Raw genomic sequence first — 19,554 nt, 5'->3', positions numbered from 1 at the left:
TGCCTACTTTCCAGGAGCAGCACAGTGCCCTCCGTGCTCTATCTCAGTCAAACTGCTGACTTTTAAAACTCTAGACTTTAAGCCCCACTAGTTGCAAGAACTCACGAAATTTAGCCCCTCTCATTTCCAAGCCAATGGCTTTGGGGAAACTTTCTCCTTGTGCATTCCCCTGCATGCTCCTCTCTCTCTCACTCTTCTCTGTGCCCATGGCTCCCTCCTCTCCACAGTAGCCACGATCCATTTCTCCCCTAAACTACATCTCTGCACTTCCTATCATCCTTGATGTGGCCTCTTCTCTCCCATTAGTCAAGGAGGTTGTTCTGCCAGGCTTCAGGTCTATTTCTGGGGTATTTAGGATGATTTAATAATTATCTAGTTGTATTCACGGGATGAGACAAGCCTCAGGTCCTTCTACTCCACCATCATCTCCCCTCTCCTATAAGCCAGTCCTTCCTGTTATTGGTATCTCCTTCAGGTATCAAGGAGTCACAGAAGGCACGGGCATGGAAAGGTCACAAAAGGCTGACATCAGTCACCTACTACAGTTTTAGTGTACAATGTTCTTCATAGATTATGGATACAAATCCTTTGTAAGATACATGATTTGAAAATATTTTCTATCAGGCTAGGGCTTGTCTTTTAACTTTAATGGTATCTACTGAAAAACAACAGTTTTAACATTTTGATGCAGTCCAATTTATCAATTCTTCTTTTATAGATCATGATTTTAATGTTACATCTAAGAAATCATTGCCTAACACAATTTCAAAAATATTTTAGCTCACATTTCCACTAGAATTTTTACAGATTTATCTCTTACATTTAGGTTTATGATCCGTTTTTCGTTGATTTCTGTGTATGGTGTCCTGTAAAGATTTAAGATTATTATTATTGCTTTCTTTGCATATGAATATCCAATAATTCCATTGCCATTTGTTGAAAAAAATGTCCTTTCCCCATTGAATTTCTTTGGCTCTGTCAAAAATCAATGACCATAAATATTAGGTTTATTTCTGAACTTTCTATACTGTTCCATTGACCTATATGTCAATTTTTATGCTGATCATACTGCCTTGATTATTGTAGCTTTATAATAAGTTCTGAAGTTTATAATAAGTTCTGAAGTTCCCCTTTGTTCTTTTGTAAGTCATTATCCCTGTACTACTTCTTCCACTGTAGGCAATGGTTTAATTTCTAATCCTAGAAGATTATGAAAGAAGAGATCATCTTTTCCTTTACACTTCTCTCATGTGTTAGGATCTTCTTACTGGCTCTTATGTAAAGCAGTTTTTGCAACATAACATACCACCTCAGAACTAGTGGCTTAATAGAACACACATTTATTTAGCCCACAACCCCAGGAGTCAGCAATTTGGGATGTGCTCAGCTGAGCAATTTGTTTTTCTCTGGCTCTTTTTCATGTGTCTGTGGTCAGCTGCCAGCCCCTTTGGTAGTTCTCCTTCCGGAGGTTGACTGGATGGCAGCTGGGGCAGTGGTGGGTAACTGGGTCATGTGTTTCTCACCATCCACCAGGGTAGCCTGAGCTTGTTTCCATGGTGGCAGAGTACCAACAACTCTAGAAGGAAAACTTTTCAATTCTCTGCTAGTGTATCCTCTGTCCCATTGGCCAAAACCAGTAACAAAGCCAAGACTAACAATAATTTGGAAGAGTTTTGCCAAAAGTGAATACAAGGATGTATGAACTAATCGAAGGTACTGCTGGGGTCAATCTACCACAGGTTTTGGCAACATGGTGAAATTACCTGCTTCAAATATGAAGAGAACCAAATTTCTGAGTATGAACCAATCAAAATTTAGCAAACCAGTTATTTCAAAGTAACAGTTTGGGGTCACTGGGACTTATTCTTCCACAGATTTCCAATCCATAGAGCCCACATCTCATCCAGTAGCTAACACCAAAGACTAAGGACATAGGGAAAGAAAATGGTTCCTTATAATTTTCCTTAGGATCACAAAACTTTTAGATTGGGGAAACTAAAAGAGTCCAAAATATTTCCTCAATTAGAACATTTAGGGACCTTCAATTCCAACCCTTCCTATCTTAACATGATTTACTTTTAGAACAGAATAATCTTAGAGATCTTCAGGATCATAAAGACCAAACCTGAAGGTTGTACCTTAGAGCTTCATTGAAAGGGTAGTGCTCTTTACCTACGTCTAAGCACCAGGGCATCCTGACATTAGGATTCACCACTCCTGTATAAATAATCAAACCACACAAGTGTTTTCCTGTATTTTTTTCTGGAAAAAACATCACAAGCAGCTATCAGCGTTTTGGTAGGAGATGAAGCTTTAATTCCTAATTCATAATAGTCAAAATTAATTCATTTTTATCTTTTTTCTCACTATCTATGTTAGAGTCTCTGCTGCCGTCACTGTTATGAAAACATTTGGGATATTTTAGCAAATGCGTGGGCTTGGAAGTAGATGAGAGGCAGGAAGCTGCACGGTCTGGGCTCAGATTGGTGAGTTAAGATTACCTGCTTCAAGCTGTAAGTATTTGGTGAATAGTTTCAGTATGTTAGAACAGTAGCTATGGATTAAATATATTCTTGAAAAAATTTTTAATGTTTATTTATTTTTGAGAGAGAGAGAGAGAGGGAGAGAGAGAGAGAGAGAGAGAGAATGAGTGGGGGAGGGACAGAGAAAGAGAAAGACAGAGAATCCAAAACAGTCTCCAGGCTCTGAGCTGATAGCAGAGCCCAACATGGGGCTCAAACCCACAAACCGTGAGATCAGGACCTGAGCCGAAGTTGGATGCTTAACAACTGAGCTACCTAGACGCCCCTAAATATATTCTTTGGGTCAACCAGGAAAACTCACCACCTGTGACATTATATTGAAAACAATAATTTAGCAAATAGCTTCGCAAATATAATCTCTTTGAAAACTGGGGTAAATCTGAGTTGTCTTTATTTCAGAACATTATAGATAAAAGCTGGATCAATATGAGAATTTGGAAAGACTTTTCTGGCTAACCTAACCAATTAAATCAATTCCATCCAGGCAATATAAGTAAAGTTGATTTTCTCCTCCTCAGGCAAGTTTGTTGATTAAAATGATTATTTTAGTATTTTATGGTGGGATTGCAGATGTGGAACTGGACCCTACAAATTTAAGTCATTGCCAGTCCAGATCACTTCAGGTGCCTAGTAAGACTAGTTGCTGTTTTCGTTTGTTTGTTTGTTTGTTTGTTTGTTTTTTAAGGTTTATTTATTCATTCTGAGAGAGAGACAGCATGAGTTGGGGAGGGGCAGAGAAAGAGGGAGAAAGAGAATCCCAAGCAAGCTCTGATACAGGGCTCAAACCCACAGACTGTGAGATATGACCTCAGCCGAAACCAAGAGTTGGATGCTTAACTAACTGAGCCACCCAGGCACCCCAGGACTAGTTTCTTAATGTTGGTTGTCCTGGCTGTCATTGTATAAAGAAGCTTCTGAGGAAGTGAAGGCTTGTCCTTCGTCAGAGATAGGTGTAGTTGCTGCCTTGTAGAATGGAGGTTTAATTGAATCACCTGCGGGCTTCAGACTCTGTTTAAATATGTGGATGAAACAAGAAAGATGATGCCTGACAAAGACGAGTGGCTTTGTTAATTAAATTTGCAGTGGAAAATTTACAAGCTTTAATTAGTATAAAATAAGCCACAGAAATAAAGATAGTGATTAAAGCAGACTAATCTGATTAGAATCACAATGTGCGTTGTTACAGGCTAGTTGATGGTAGAGACTCCCCAGCGGAGTCTGGCCAGATGCAGGAACCCACTTGGAGGAAAAGGGTACTTTGCACCCAAGCCTGGAGCTGCCTGTTGGATCGCTAAATCATTTGGGGGGCGGGGGGGGGTGGATTATGCCGGAAAAACACTGTGAGAAGCGTAGGCACTGGTGAATTGATAAAAGCCTTCTTTCTGGGAGAAAGCCTATAAAATCCATGACCACCTGCAGTGAAGGGAGCTAAAATTAAACTTCAGAACCCTCACTAGCTGAGCAAGATTTCACCCAGCCTCTCAAAACTTCAAACTTATGAAAAGTCTGGAGAGTCAGAAGGTGGTTAAGTTGTCCATACTTTCTTAGTTCACACCCACACAATGAAAGCAGTGTCCATTTGAGACATTTAGACAAAGAATATCCAAGTATCCTGCGTGTTGAGAGAAATGTTAAATTCAATGCAGTACAAATCACAACATTACCATGTAAATCCTCTCCAATGTTCAGTTTCTTGATCTAACTTCTATCAAATTAATTTTAGTTTATGAGTGTAGGTAGATGGAAACTGTCCATTTCCCTTCCAGCAATTCCCAGTTCTCCCCCTATTTTCTGGTTTGTAAAGCTTCCAATCACCTCAAAGCCGAATGCTAAAACAGGTCACGTGTCTCCATTATTTTCTATGTGCATAGCATGCATGAGGCTCTCGTAATATTTAGATAGTCATGCACCAACAGAAACCGTGACAGAACTTCACTTTTCAAACAAATCATAACCAAAGTTTTTAGAAGATATTCAATTATATATTAAATAAAATGGCCTGGTTTATATTGACTTAGGCTTCTAATATTTGGTATCAACTATTTTAAATGTTTATTCCTTCAGTATGGGTTTATTATAAGAATAGATTTTCCTTCGGTGTTGCAAATGCTGAGACATAAGAAGAAATTCATTTTAAGTGGCTCGTCTTATGACAGAAGGTTATGGCCATTTCAAATCAAATCATTTAAAAAAAATAGACATTTTTATTGTTAATTTGATGGCATAGATTTCAGCCACAATTGTGTCACCGTGGTCTACTGAGATGATTTAGTTCAAAATAAACCAACATTCTTCACTATAGACTTTTCATTAAAAATATCTACTAAAAGAAGAGAATTTTCTTTGGTGCTTATGGCTAGAATACAAAAAGGTGGAGCGAACGACTGCCAAAATATACTTGGATTAAGTTTATTAATTCACTTTGTTATCTGTATCTAATTCATCAATTATAATTCACAATATATAATTGATGGCTATCACAAAAGATGATATGAAGTTCAATTTCAATTGCACTGCTATGCATTTGATAACAGAAATGTTTTTGTCTCAGCCAATGAATGTTTGTTGAGAACCCCAGAAGATGCAGTATTCTGTCCTGTGCGTTGGTATCTTTTTCAAAGAATATATGTGATCTGGTGAATAGATAGGATACTTATCTTTCTTAGATTTTTAATAGAGACACACTGCTAATGTGTATTCAATACAGATATTTAGAGATACAAATAATAGCTAGGTAGGACATTGATTCTTTAAGTTCAGAGTCTGTTCTCCCTTCCTCCCTCTCTTCTCAGTCTGAAAGCTCTTAGGTGGGGCTGAGCAAAGCAGGCAGCTGTAAGTGGCAAAGGCAGTGACACAGGACAGGTGTTGCTTGAGCAGGTCGAGGATGGTGTCTGCACTGACTGGGGTGGGGAGTTGAAGCCCCACTGAGAGGGGTTGGGATAAGCAGTTTTCCTGCACAGGGAAGAACAGGTGGAATGCTTACAGAAGCCCCAGAAATGGGTGGAGAAGACCGACTGGGTGAAGAGTCCACCTGTGGGATGATTATGGCCTGGCCTGTGGCGTTGGGGCTGTGGAGGGTGCAAAGGGCATGTGCATAGCCTGCCAAGGAATACAGAGCCCAAGAGGGAGGAGGAGGCTCCCTGTGTGCGGGCACCGGTGGTGCGAGCCACCATGGGATATGAGGGCTGAGAACAAGGTGAGGAGGGCACCCTGGTGGGAGACAAAGGTGATGGCAGCAGCATCTGTGTGCGGATTGGAGCCCTGCATGCAGACGGCACCTGTGCAGGGTCGAGGCGACTGTGGAGGGGGTGGTAAGGGAGCATCCACATGGGATTAGTGGTGCGGTGGTTTGCTGGGGGCACTGGTTACCCTGCGGTGACTGAGTGAATAAGAGAGTATAATGAAGATAAAGGGAGACAAGTTTCTCATCGTAAGAAACTGAGAAAGATAAAAAAAAAAAAAAAAAAAGGGAACAGACCCATGGGGTTAATTTGGAATTATGGTATTGGTTTGAACTCATGGTTTTCAGTATGTAAGTATAGATAGATATATACCTATATAAATAAATATTGATCAGGATGTTGTATATCTATATCATATGTGCATGCACACACACACACACACACACATATTTACTACCTGTATCCAAAGAGAGAGCTTAAGAGCAATGATATTCTTGTGTCACCCAGATGCTGAAACCTAAAATCCATGCTCCAGTACAAGAACTGGGATGCCTTGGAGAAATGGCGGATTCTAGGACGGATCAGGATAATTACATAATAAATGTGAGGTATCTCAGTATGATGGAAGATAAGGAAGTACTCAAAAGAAAGAAGAGGACATTTCAAAAAGACATAGAAATCCAGATGGCCAAACAAGAGACAGGTTTAGCATCAAAACAAATAACAGTAGTAAACATGTTCCTTACAGTAGACTACCAACTGCTTAAGGTATAAAAAGTAAGAGGAAAACCATGTGGCAACCATCGTAATAATAATTCAGGCAAGAAACATCAATGGATGCAATGAAGTGGTAGAAAATTTGATGAAGAGTAGAATAGGCTCTTAAATTACCTTCACAAAGGGATGAAGAGTAATTTCTTCGGTAAAGAAATCTGCCACACAAAACTTAACCAAGTGATCAAGGTGAACATTAACACACAGGACAAAGCAAAATTACATAGCACTTGATAGGGTGCAATGAGACCATAGCATCACATTCGCGATATCTCTGCCAAAAACAGATAACCCAAACATAATCATGAGGAAACATCAGACAGCCAGAGTGGAAGATATTTATCTGAACAACTGGCACGTAATTTTCAAAGTTACCAACATCATGAAAGCCAAGGAAACCCCAAGGAACCATTTGAGATTGCAGCAGATTCAAGAAACATGGTCACCAGATAGGGTCCTCAATTGGAACCTTTTGCTAAAACACATACTCTTGCCCAGTTGGGGAAGCTTGTATGTGGATTAAATGGTGGTAATAAATTAATATTAAGTTCTTTATTTTGTTTATTTATTAAAAAAAATTTAATGTTTATTTTTGAGAGAAAGAGAGAGAGAGAGAGGGAAAGAGACAGAGTGTGAGCAAGGAAGGGGCAGAGAGAGAGGAAGACACAGAATCTAAAGCAGGCTCCAGGCTCCGAGTTCTTGCACAGAGCCCGCCTCTGGCCTCGAACGCATGAGCTGTGAGATCATGACCTGAGCTGAAGCTGGACGCTTAACTGACCGAGCCACCCAGACATCCCCTAGGTTCTTTATTTTGATTATTATATTGGGACTTTGCAGGAGAAGATATTACTTGTAGGAAGTACATTCTAAAATAACTGAAGGTAATAGGACACAGAGGCAGCAAAACTATTCTGAATGTTTGAAATCATTTCAAATCATTTCACTGAAAAAAAATATATCAGGAGTCTAAAACAGTCTGTTTTCCAGAGCTGCCTGTGTTATGACCTGGCTGTTTGAGGGAGGAGCACAAATCACTTCAACTCTTTATGTTTCTATTTCTTCACCTCTTAAATAAGGGAGCTGGACTAAAGCACCTCAAATCTCTTTAGAGATCTAATACCATCAGGTTCTCAGGTGTCAATCAGGAACATTGTACTTAGGGGTTAGGCAAGAAGGGGTAAGTGGTAAAAAGCTCTGGAAGAGGAATCATCCTGGTTGCATTTTGTGAGAGTGGAGATTCGCTGTGTGCCAGAAAGAGGAAGAGGGATTGTGCAGGCAAGGAAAGTGCTCAAGCAAACAGTCTGAGCAGAAGTTACACAACAGGAAGAGACAAGATCTTATCTTTTTGCTGAAAGGCTTCTTGATTCCCCTCCTTCTCTTCATCCCACCTTCCTTCCTCCCTCTAGCAGTTATTAAGCAGTTCCCACATTCAAGGCACTGGGTGAAATACTGTGGAGGGTAGAGGCAGAAAGGATAGTTTCTGCTCTCAAATTGTCTTCAGTCTGGTAGAAGAGGAAACACACGGATAAAGCAACAGCAACCACAACACCAAAATCCCCCCCAAACTCTGCTTAAACTACACCAAGTTTGCCACTCTGAGGTTCAGAATTGAATTAGCCTCTTTCTTGTTCAATAATCATTCTCCCTCCCCTCCCCCAAAGCATTCTTTCCCCTTATTTGACTGTTTTATAGACTAGGTGACATGTGGCATTGATAGCTGTATGTTTTATCAGGAAAAAAATAAGCCTCGGTCAAGTGAGCAGTACTCTACAGACTATCTGCTTAATGCCTCTAGGAATAAGATGGAATTTATCTCTTTGATTTTTAAACCTCAGAGAAACTCTGCTTCCCTTTTCCTACCACAGGAAAAACTGCAATTTAACAATTGATACATGAAATGATTAATTTTATTAGGGTAAAATTGTGAAATAAAATACAATGTGAATTGGGTTCCTCTTAATATAAGCCATTTTTTAAGCTGGTAAAATAATAATATGTATTAATTTATATAATATTGTCATAACACTGTACTGTGCATTATATTGTAACGTCAGGGAATTTGTATGTATGCCACTGAAAATCAGTAAGGGACTTAATCCACAAAATCCATATTATTTTCTTTATCAGTCGTTTTGGAAAAGACAGAAAATTATAGTGCTTGAATGAAATATGTTTTTAAAACGAATTTTCCAAATAAAATTTCCCCTAATGTTCATCCTTGTTCATTAAGCCCACATAAAAGGGACCAAAGCAACCATTAAGTGGAGGTTCAATGGCTCTCTGTTTAAAGCGAACACTACGGTTCCAACCCATAATGTGTCTATTGTTTTGGAAAATGCTAATTGTTAAATTGATTGTGATATTCATGTTCTGGCACTCCAGTTGAACACTGCACAATGCCCCATGTGATGATGGAGAAGAGCTTGCTGTTTGATGCACAGTGCTTGGCATGTCCACGTCTATCTCAGTTGTGAAAGGTTGTTTCAGGGCCTTGTTTTTCTAAATGTGAATGGCTCAGACAAGAGAACGGTAACACAAGATACTAAATTATGCTTATTCCTTTCATCAGTGAAGTCGCTCAGATGAATAGACGGGGAGCAAGGAAGCTGCACGTTACATATTTATAATGGATTCTGAGGGTGGCTGAGAAAGCCAACGCAGCATGGTTGAGTGCAGGATGTACTGGGAGTTGGGAACGTGGTTCTGGTCCTGCTCTGGCTCTCTTTGACTGTGATATTGGCACGTTACTCTTTGGGATCTTATCTAAGGAGAGAGGGTTAGGACAAAATATTTTCTGAGTCCCTTCCAGTGCTTTTAATATGAAATATCATTATGTTAAATTTCTCGCTTGTTATGGCACTTAATATGGAAAAAACTGACAAATAACTTCCAAGTAATTTTTCATCAGATAGATACCAAGTCCCTTTTATGTTCTGAGAACAGTGTCTATACCAAAAGTGTAGGATTAATACATGCAGCATGTGTTATCAGGAGTGTATAATTTAGCCTAATACTGGCAGACTAATGATAAATTTAGGGTGGTGATATTATAACAAGTCCCATAATATAACTAAATGTAATGCACGATCCCAGATTTGGTGCTCAAACAGAAAATAAATATTGCTATAATGAACATTTGTTGGAAAAATTATACTGAATTAATATCAAATTTCCTGAGGGAGATAATTGTATTGTGGTTATTTGAGAGAATATCCTGGTTCTTAGGAGAGACATGCTGACATATTTGGGGTCATGATATCTGCAACCCAGTCCCAAATGATTCAGTAAAATGTATGTTTATACACACACGCTTATACATATGTATGAGAGAGGCTGAAAGCAAACACAGCAGAATGTTTACAATCGGTGAAAGTAGCATATGGATATTCCCCACCCCCTCTTTTTTTTGAGAGAGAGACAGCAAGAGGGGAGCGGAGGGGCAGAGGGAGAGAGAGAGAACCTCAAGCAGGCTCCACGCTCAGTGTGAAGCCTGACACGGAGCTTGATCCCATGACCCTGGGATCATGACTTGAGCCGAAATCAAGAGCCAGATGCTCAATGGACTGAGCCACCCAGGTACTCTGGGTATTGCTTTATGATTCTTAAATCTTTTCTGAACATAATAGCTAGAAAAAGTAATGTGTGATAAAATGTTACAGGAATGCAAGGATAATTGCATGCAAGATAATTATAATAGCTAGTCTAATAAAACAGGATGTTAAACCATCTCATTTTATAAGTCTGCGGCCCCACAGATGAAACATATTGGTGACAAGTGTCCAGTGATTGATTGTGAAGAGTAGCTCCATTCTCATCCCCCCCCCCCTCCACTGGATGAGGTAAGATGTGGCCCAGATCATGTCCAGCTCATTGGTTTCTTCCAGCTCATAGGCAAGAAGATTATTCTGAGGCACAAGAATGGTTAAGTAACTTGCCCGAGGTCACACAGTAGGTAACAGACCAAGGAGTCAAAATCAGGCTTTGCCAAGTGGTCTCCTACCTTTACCACTCTATAGTGCCTCAAATAATCCTATATGAACTCAGTTTGGATGTTTCATGTTTTCTTTTTCTTCTTTCTGTCTACTTTTGCAAGTTTAGTTTGGAACAAAAATGTCCAAAGGAGCTCAAACCATGGTTGGATTATTATTAGTGAATTAGACAAATTGAAACTTTGCTGATCGGATTACTTCCAGAACCCTGATCGTTGTGATTTGGCCTGTCATAATGATTGTAAATGGTTATCCTGATTTATCTGGTCATTGATTTTGAAGACTTTTAGAGCAATAAGATCGAGTATATGTAGCAAATTGGGTCTTTAAATATATTTTTTAATGCATATAAAATCTGTATATCTTATAGGAAATAACATCCAATCCATCATGAGGAGAACTGAGATTAAAATCGGAAAACTGAGGGGCGCCTGGGTGGCGCAATCGGTTAAGCGTCCGACTTCAGCCAGGTCACCATCTCGCGGTCTGTGAGTTCGAGCCCCGCGTCAGGCTCTGGGCTGATGGCTCGGAGCCTGGAGCCTGTTTCCGATTCTGTGTCTCCCTCTCTCTCTGCCCCTCCCCCGTTCATGCTCTGTCTCTGTCCCAGAAATTAAAAAAAAAAAAAAAAAAAAAAAAAAAAAAAACGTTGAAAAAAAAAAAATCGGAAGGCTGATATTGAGCACACCTTCTCCGAGCTTTTCTGAGCGCGACTCTTCTAGGAATGGTGTCTCAGGAAAGATGCTAGATCAGCTTGAGGCAGGATAAGACTTCATTTTGAGTTTAGGGAGCTGTAAGTATTTTGGAAGATACTCAGGAATAAAGTCATGAAATTTTCTTTTCACGTTCATAAAAATATAAGGCATGGTCACTTAGACAAAGACACTTTGGGGTGAAAATGGTGAATGCTCAAGAGCCTTTAGAAAAATTATCTACAAGGGTGCTTAGAAGAGGAGCTGGCATGGGAGGAGAGAGGTTACACTTTAAACTTAAAGGAATATGGTAATCTTTGGATCCTGCAATTTGGAGCAAACTAGTCTTGCATTTTATTCCTCTGATGTTTGTTTCTTTTCACTGTGAAGATTCAACCTTCAAAGCAGAACCTGACAGGTTGTGCTCTGCTCATCCAGCCTTCTGGGCATCTGTCTTCAGGTGAATTATAGCAGCAAATCTGGGAGTTCACTCCTGTTCTCGGTGCTCGTTCATCTCAACCGAGTGGCAGCAGAGGCCTTAAATGAGCCATACAGAAGTGCGTGCCACAAACATCTTCAACTGGGAGTTTTGAATAATGTTACTTTTAGGTTTTTAGAAAAGTTTTATCCTGTTCATCACGAAGCCTAATGAAACCCTATTTTGCATTCTGAGAGGAGGAATTGTAATGTGAATATGTCTCAGAATCCAAATTATTTAAGCAGTAATCCAAAGAAATTCCTTGTCAGAAGCAATATTATTTTGTACATGCTAGAGAAGAGGAACCCTTGAGCGCTATCCCCCCAGAACTCTTGAACAGTGACTAGTGTATATATATCGTGAAGAGAGTTATGCCATTAATTCTTGATATGTAATGCATTCCTTTCTTTGTATCTGATATTATTTTTAATAGTATTTCTGTCAATTCTCTTGAGATAACAAGTTGTCTACATTGGAGAAATTTTTATTCATTTTGTCTGAAATTTATACCTTTTCCTCATTTTACTTTCTTTTTTTCAGTTTCACTGAGATGTAATTGATATACAGCACTCTATAAGGTTAAGGTGTATAGCATAATGACTTGACTTACGCATGTTGTGAAATGATTCCCACAGTAGGTTTAGTTAACATCCAATATCTCATATAAATACAAAAAAAAAAAAAAAGGCTTTTTTTCCTTGTGATAAGAACTTTGAGGACTTCCTCTCCCAGAAACTTTCAAATATGCTGTATAGTTGTGTTAACTATAGTCACCATGTTATACATTCCATTCCCAGGCCTTGCTTATATTATAACTAGATGTTTCTACCCTTTGACCACCTTCCCCCATCTCCCCCACTCCTTGCCTCTGGTAACCACAAATCTGCTTTTTTTTTTTCCAGATTCTAGATGTGAGTGAGATCATGAAGTATTTGTCTTTATCTTATGTCACTTAGCATAATGCCCTCAAGGTCCATCCATGTTGTTAAAAATGACAAAATTTCCTTCTTTTTTTTTATGGTTGAATAGATATTTTCCTTTTGCTGTTATCCTGTGACAAATACAGGCCATAATATGAATTAACTGTTGGTTGCATTTAATTGATTTATTATATAATGCTTGCTTTACTTTCTGGTTGGTTCATGTATATAAGTACTGTTTCTGTTCAGTTTGGGAGACATGCTGGGGCCTCAACAGAGAGGGGGGGAATTAAAGATATACACAGGATCAGGCTAAAGGAATTCTCCTGTGGAGAGCTGGTGGTCTGTACACGGGGAAGGCTGGTGTTTTATATAACAGTGCCCAGGGAACAGTGGTGACCTTGGTGACAATCCAGGTAGGGTTGCTGTCCCAGGGATCTAATCAGTTGAACAGGACATGGACACAGGAAGTCACCAGACAGGGGTAAAGATGCAGTTACAAAGATGTGATCACCTTAGTTTCAGGGAGTTCTAGCTTTAAGGAAGGTCACAGCCAGAAATTTAAGGGTGGAGGGAGTATGCCTAGTCCCTGAGGTTAGAAGTTTGTTGGTAAAGTCTTAATGCATTTGAGGCCTAACCAAAAGGGCTAAATTTCAGGGCAGAACCCCAGCCCCGGTGGCAGAAATAGTAGGCTCTCTCCAGAATGCAAAGGGTCTTCAAGATAAATTCAGACTTATGACCAGGCCTTAGTCTAAGCTGGTGACTGGATTACGGATACTGGGTTGGGTCAGAAAAATAAATTCCATTTTTCTTTGTTGGTAGTCCTGGGGTTCATTGCCAGTTAGGATTTGTTCAGGTGCTTAGTGAGGCTAAATTTTTCAGATACAGGATCAACAGTATTAGGGAAGATTTCAGCGGTCAGGAACCAATAGATTATAAAATTTTTGAAGATGCTTATGTCTGTTTCTATCTCAGCTCCCAAAGCCTGGCACAAGGCGGATGCTCAGAGTAGGTGCTGAGTTGATATTTGTGAATTGTGCGGTCTGGTTCCCAAAGGATATTAAGTAAATAGTTACATCCATGTCAAGATTTGCATGTCTAGATCTGCTTAGAATGATTCTAGGATATATTCAGATGAAAGATCTAGTTTATTTTCCTATTTATGAGAATGATATTTAAAAATATTTCCTTTTAGTGTTTCACTTACTAAACTAAGTTAAAATATTAGCCTTTTTAAAAATGGAATTAAACCTCATACTCATTTCTTTATACCTCTAGATCAGTTATTAAGAATGCAATTGTGGTGAGGCTTGCCACATTGAAAAATTAACATTACGGAGACGATATTTCTGCCAACTTCAGAGTTAAGACATTGCTGTCATTATTAAAGCAGGATATTTTTCATATATATAAATGACGCTTCTGAAAACAATTAGAGGAAGTGCCACTTGAACATTAACAGGGGGGATTTGTCCTATGTCATTCACATTCCCTCAACTTATTTGCCTTAGGAATGTTGCACAGACTTACATCTCTCATACATTTTGTCCTCAGGGGTAGTATATTTCCTCCCCCCGCCCCCATACAGCAATTCACAATCCAGTGTAACAAAGCATGTATATTTTCCATTGTATTCCATTATTTTTCCTGCCTAGGGGCTCTGTTTCCTTATAAAATTGTGCTTGCTGAAATTTCCTTGGTAATTACTAAGTTCAACATGCTCTTTTTTCCATATACGAGACCAAAACTCAGAGAGTTCACATAACTTTTTGCCTGTGGCCCAACAGTTGCTAATGCCTACATCCAGATATCCTATTTTCCAAACTATTCATTTTTAAATATCATCTATATCAAATTTGAAAACCACTGATGAAGTACTTATTTGATTATTTTTTATCACCATCTATAACCAGTGGATTTGTATGATCCCTATTGCAGGCTTCTCCCCTTTTTGAGTACCGTCTACTGTTCTCTAATTAACTCCATTGTCAACCCACATGACAACATCTAGATATCTGAAATACTCTGTAACAAGTCTTTGTGTTCTCATGAAGGGCAATACTCAAATGAAAAAAAAATTTTTAGGGCACCCGGGTGGCTCAGTCAGTTGAGGGTCCAACTTCAGCTCAGGTCATGATCTCATGGTTTGTGGCTTCGAGCTCCGCGTCCTGCATCAGGCTCTGTGCTGACAGCTGGGATCCTGGAGCCTGCTTTAGTTTCTTTGTCTCTCTCTCTCTCTGACCCTTCCCTGCTCATACTGTCTCTCTCTCTCTCCCTCTTTCTCTCTCTCAAAAATAAATATTTTTTTAAAATTTTTTAAAAAGAAAAAAAAACCAGGAAAACATTTTTTAAAGTAGCCAAATATCCAAATGTTTTCTAAATTCCCATGTTTAGGGACACCTGGGTCGCTCAGGTTGGTTGAACACCCGACTTACTGGGCTCAGGTCGTGATCTTGCGGTTTGTGACTTTGAACCTTACATCAGGCTCGCTGCTATCAGCACAGAGCCCACTTTGGATCCTTCCCCCCCCCCCCCCGCCCACCCCTCTTCTGCTTGCGCTCTCTCAAAAATAAGCATTAAAAAAATAAAAATAATAAAACGAATTCCCATATTTATGGCATTCTGTGGAGAAAGTCTCCAGATAAATATCTATAAACCTTAACCTTCAAACAAAAATGTCTTCCATGTGGATATTTCCTAAAGTCTATCCATGTTGTTCTGTGTAAGAAACTGAAAGACTAATGTTGCCTCTGCAGAAATACCAACTTAATGTTTTTAAATCCATCTTTCATATTACCTCATCTATTACAATGTAACTACATTTACGTTTATATGGGTATTATGTTCTTGATGGTATCTTCTTATCTGTATCATCATCAACGTGAACATTAAGCCCATAATTAATATAATACCAGCAAATAGAAAGTAAATATTTGCCAAGCATTATCAATTAATATGTACTCTGGGTCACGAATTTATGTATCTCTCTGTATCTGCCTTTTTTTTCTTTATAGATGATGTTGCATAAACATATTGAAATATTCTGAAAGCTCAGGTTAACTGTATTTAAAATCATATTTTGCATGGCAATACAGGCAGCAATTGGCCTTGTTCAGGCACTTCTTTGAAAGGGATATAGAAGGGTGCCTGGTTGGCTCAGTTGGTTTGGATTTTGGCTCAGGTCATGACCCCAGGGTAGTAAAATTGAACCCTGTGTTGGGCTCCAAGCTGGGTATGGAGCCTGCTTAAGATTTCCTCTCTCCCTCTTCCTCTGCCCCTCCCTTGCTCACCAAATGTGCTCTTTCTCAAAAAAAAAAAAAAAAAAAAAAAGGATATTGAAATTGTCATTAATTCTCATTTGCATTAGATTCAAGTTTATATCCTGAATAATGCCTCATGCAATTATATTGCCTCAGGATTTTATAAATTACTCCTATAAAAATAAAAAGGAGTTACTTGAAGAGAATTGAACTTATAGAATACTAAACAATGTTTGGCTTATTAGTTAACTCACGTATATAAAATTAATGTATAAACATTATATGTGTGTTTAATATAACTCTATATGTATATGGCCACTCATTTATGTATACATACTCCTGCCCATATAGTCAGTACCTATTAATTGAGCACTTACTTGATTCCAGGCACGTGGCTAAGACAGGAAATACAGCATGAACAAGACAAACCTGGCATCCATTCTCTTAGATCCTGTCAGGCACAAGAGCGCCCCTAACTTCTCCCTCGGCAGGCATGGCACAAAGACGTCCGTGCCCCTGAGCCTGGATCTCCTCAGGTCGGGGCTCTTTGGCAGGGCTCTTTGACTGGACCAAGAATGGCATGGGAATCAAAACCTATTTGCCATTCCTGACTGTATATTTACATGTATACGTAGCAGGCTGTTAAATTAGATGTTTCCATCTAGACACCCAGGCACAATAGATAACAAGAACCAAAATAAAATTTGCCCTAGACCACCATGATGAAAATTATTAATTCAAGTTTGAACTTTTTATTTGGGGACTGGTTACATGATTTGGGGTCTCTTTCCAGGAGCCCTTCAAGAAGATCAAAAGTAAGGGTTGACTGAGATTGGGAAACGATTTTGTGAGAACAGTTTCTCTGTAGAAATGGTATTAAGAGCCACAGTGCCCTTATGGGGTATAGCCCTTTCACCTAAGGCTACGGACAACTTGGCAAGTTTGCAGTTAAAGGACCACAGGGCACTGGTGCCCCAGTCAGGCTCGAGATAGCTGCACTGGCTTGCGTGGAAGAGAATGCTACGGTTGGGAAGAAAATGCATTCCTCACCAACACACGTCAATAGGGTGTGACTCCAGCATCAGAGGGCATCACACTGAGGACATTTAAAAATGAGTCCTGCCCACGGGGTTTTCCCTCCCGGATAAGAGGATCCAGGTGGTAACTAGCCGTCCCATCGGGGACAGAAGCTGAAGTGGGACTGAAAGCCACAGGCTCAAGGAGAGACACTGCCATGTCACAGGAGTGGCAGTTGATGGGGCCTGCAGAGGGAACTTCAAAGAACTCACATAAGCACCTACACAGGAAAGTCAGCTTTAAAACACCTGCAAGGTCTAGAGAGCATGACACCTGCCTATGACAGTGGTGGTCATGTAGGAAGTACAGGTATTTCCATCAATTTTATATCTAAGCTCCCCAAACATTAGCTGGTGGAAGCAGAAAGGAAGCTTCTTCTTCCCCACTGCTTGCTACAGGCTTCAGCTGAAGGCAGAACTAAGATTTAAGTTTAAATCAAGTTAGAACTTTGCAATATCTGGGAAAGGAAATTTACATTGCTTGAGCAAATTTGGTAAAGTTATCATAGCCCTTTCTATTATCTCAGAGTGGCCAAAAGGTTTCTAAAGGTCTTCATTGTCACTCAAGGGCAGGAGATGGGCTGCAAATACTGAATGGGTTTAAAGGGATGGAGGGAAGCAAAAATAAAACTGCTTATATAATTCACTCATTCATTTATCCATTCATCCAGTGAATATTTATTAAACACCTTCTATGTGCCAGGCACTGTTTTCAGTGCTACATACATGCGAGTGAAAAAAAAATACTAAAAAAAAAAAAATCTTCTGCTCCACAGAGTTTTGTTTTTAATTTTTTTTAAATGTTTTATTTATTTTTGAGAGAGAGACCAAGTGTGCATGGGGGAGGGGCAGAGAGGGAGGGAGCACAGAATCTGAAGCAGGCTCCCAGACGCAGGGCTCAAACTCACGAACCGCGAGATCATGACCTGAGCTGAAATCAGACACTTAACCAACTGAGCCACCCAGGCGCCCCTGCTTCACAGAGTTTCACACTTAGGGAGTGTATGTTTAATGTCAAGGAGACATATACATATAAGCACACAATGATGAACAGGTGTACGAGTGAGTTGCCCAGACATTCTATTTATTTTCTACCTTTTCTTTAAAGTTTTGGTGAAACCCAAAGGTAGTATAGATATGGAAATCTCATGATTCTGGTCTTCTCTGTTGACACGATTATATGTGAGGCTGTCCTTGAATGAGTTCTAGGATCGTGTTCATTCATATTGCCGTATTCCTGCATCATGGTTGCTAAGTTAATTACCCAGCTCTCCTAGTCTGCAAAGTTCAACCTTAAAGTACTGCTTTTTTCCCCAACTATGTATATAACTCAGCTTAATTTGGCTTTGGATATTTTGTTATAACACTTCAGGTTTATGCTTAAAATTGTTTCTGGGGCATAAAAATGGGCCACTGTCCTGCTCCTCAGTACACAAGACCATTGAGAAGAAATCTGGACTGTGCTGACAATTTCTGCATGCGTTTCCAGGCAGGGATGAATGAGCAGGATTTGTATAATGCAATTTAATCAGGATCTGGCTCGTCATTTGCTTTGACCACTCCTCTCTCTTCCCCCCCTGACTCCCAAATGCACACGGAGACATAGCTTGCCCAGCAGTTCCTACTGGTGAAGGGCTGGACAAAAAGATCGCTTTGACTCACAATGGGAAGAGAAAAGCGTTTATGCTGAATGCTCTGTTGTGGTGTAAAATATCTTAAATGTAGTGTGCAGCTGTCTTTCTGAAAAATTTGCTCTATAATTCTTTCACCTTCACTTATGTGTGGTGGACCTAACTTAAAACCAATGAAGTCCAAATTTTACAGTTGAAACATTTTGATCATTTAGCAGAAGGAAAATGAAGTCCTCTTTTAATTAAAACATTAAAATAATTATTGATCTATATTTAAAATGAAAAATTTATAAAACACATAAAATTTTAAATTCTCCTGATAGACATTTGCTTAAAAACTTTTTGGGCATACCTGGCTGGCTCGGTTGGTAGAGAATGTGACTCTTGATCTCGGGATTGTGAGTTCGAGCCCCACACGGGTCATGGAGCTTACCTAAAAAAATAATGTAAAAAAACCTTTTTGAAAATATCATGCCCAGTTTCTTCTCATAACAGGGGTACCTGTTGCCTAGTTTCGGGCCCATAGGCTTCTTTAAATGCCATATTGATGTTCCTTAAACTGTCATGTGAATTTTTTTTTTTAAGTTTTAGTTCTCATATGTATAGTAAGAGCCCTTCAATGTTTTTGTCAATGTAATTTAGCCGTTTTGAACAACCGGTTTGGATGAACAGTGTTTATTATATACTGGGCCACTTCTACTTGTGATATGGATAAATAACATTTTACCATCAAGTTTGTTCAACAAAACCATTATTGCTTTCTTGCTGTGCGGACACGGCATTGGTTTCTGCGTCTGCTAAAAAATAGTACTTGCCTTTGAGGAGCATATCATCCAATGTGTTGGGACGAAAGAGAAATGTAGATTGTCATTTATACTTTTATAGTGCATAGGATGTAAATTTTTAATTTTAATAAAATGTGTTAAAAGGCGAGGTAAAAATATGTGCAGATTGTTACCTATTTCTTTCTAATTTCTAATTCCTGACTAACTCCTATTAATGACAGGACTGG

The 19,554-nt window shown here is 39.3% G+C and overlaps 1 long non-coding RNA gene across 1 annotated transcript in view; it reads right to left on the bottom strand.

The window, feature by feature from the left end:
- LOC125923448 (uncharacterized) overlaps window positions 1–18,977 on the bottom strand; it is a 46,710-nt gene extending 27,733 nt beyond the window's left edge. Inside the window, exon 1 of the long non-coding RNA XR_007458043.1 lies at window positions 18,895–18,977. This is a non-coding gene — a long non-coding RNA (uncharacterized LOC125923448). The remainder of the gene's footprint in view (window positions 1–18,894) is intronic.
- Between the last annotated feature and the right edge of the window lie 577 nt (window positions 18,978–19,554).

The sequence above is a fragment of the Panthera uncia genome, chromosome B1 (genome assembly GCF_023721935.1).
Source record: "Panthera uncia isolate 11264 chromosome B1, Puncia_PCG_1.0, whole genome shotgun sequence".
Lineage (NCBI taxonomy): Eukaryota > Metazoa > Chordata > Mammalia > Carnivora > Felidae > Panthera > Panthera uncia.
The sequence above is the reverse complement of the archived record's forward strand: the minus strand, read 5'-3'. Positions and strand labels throughout refer to the sequence as shown.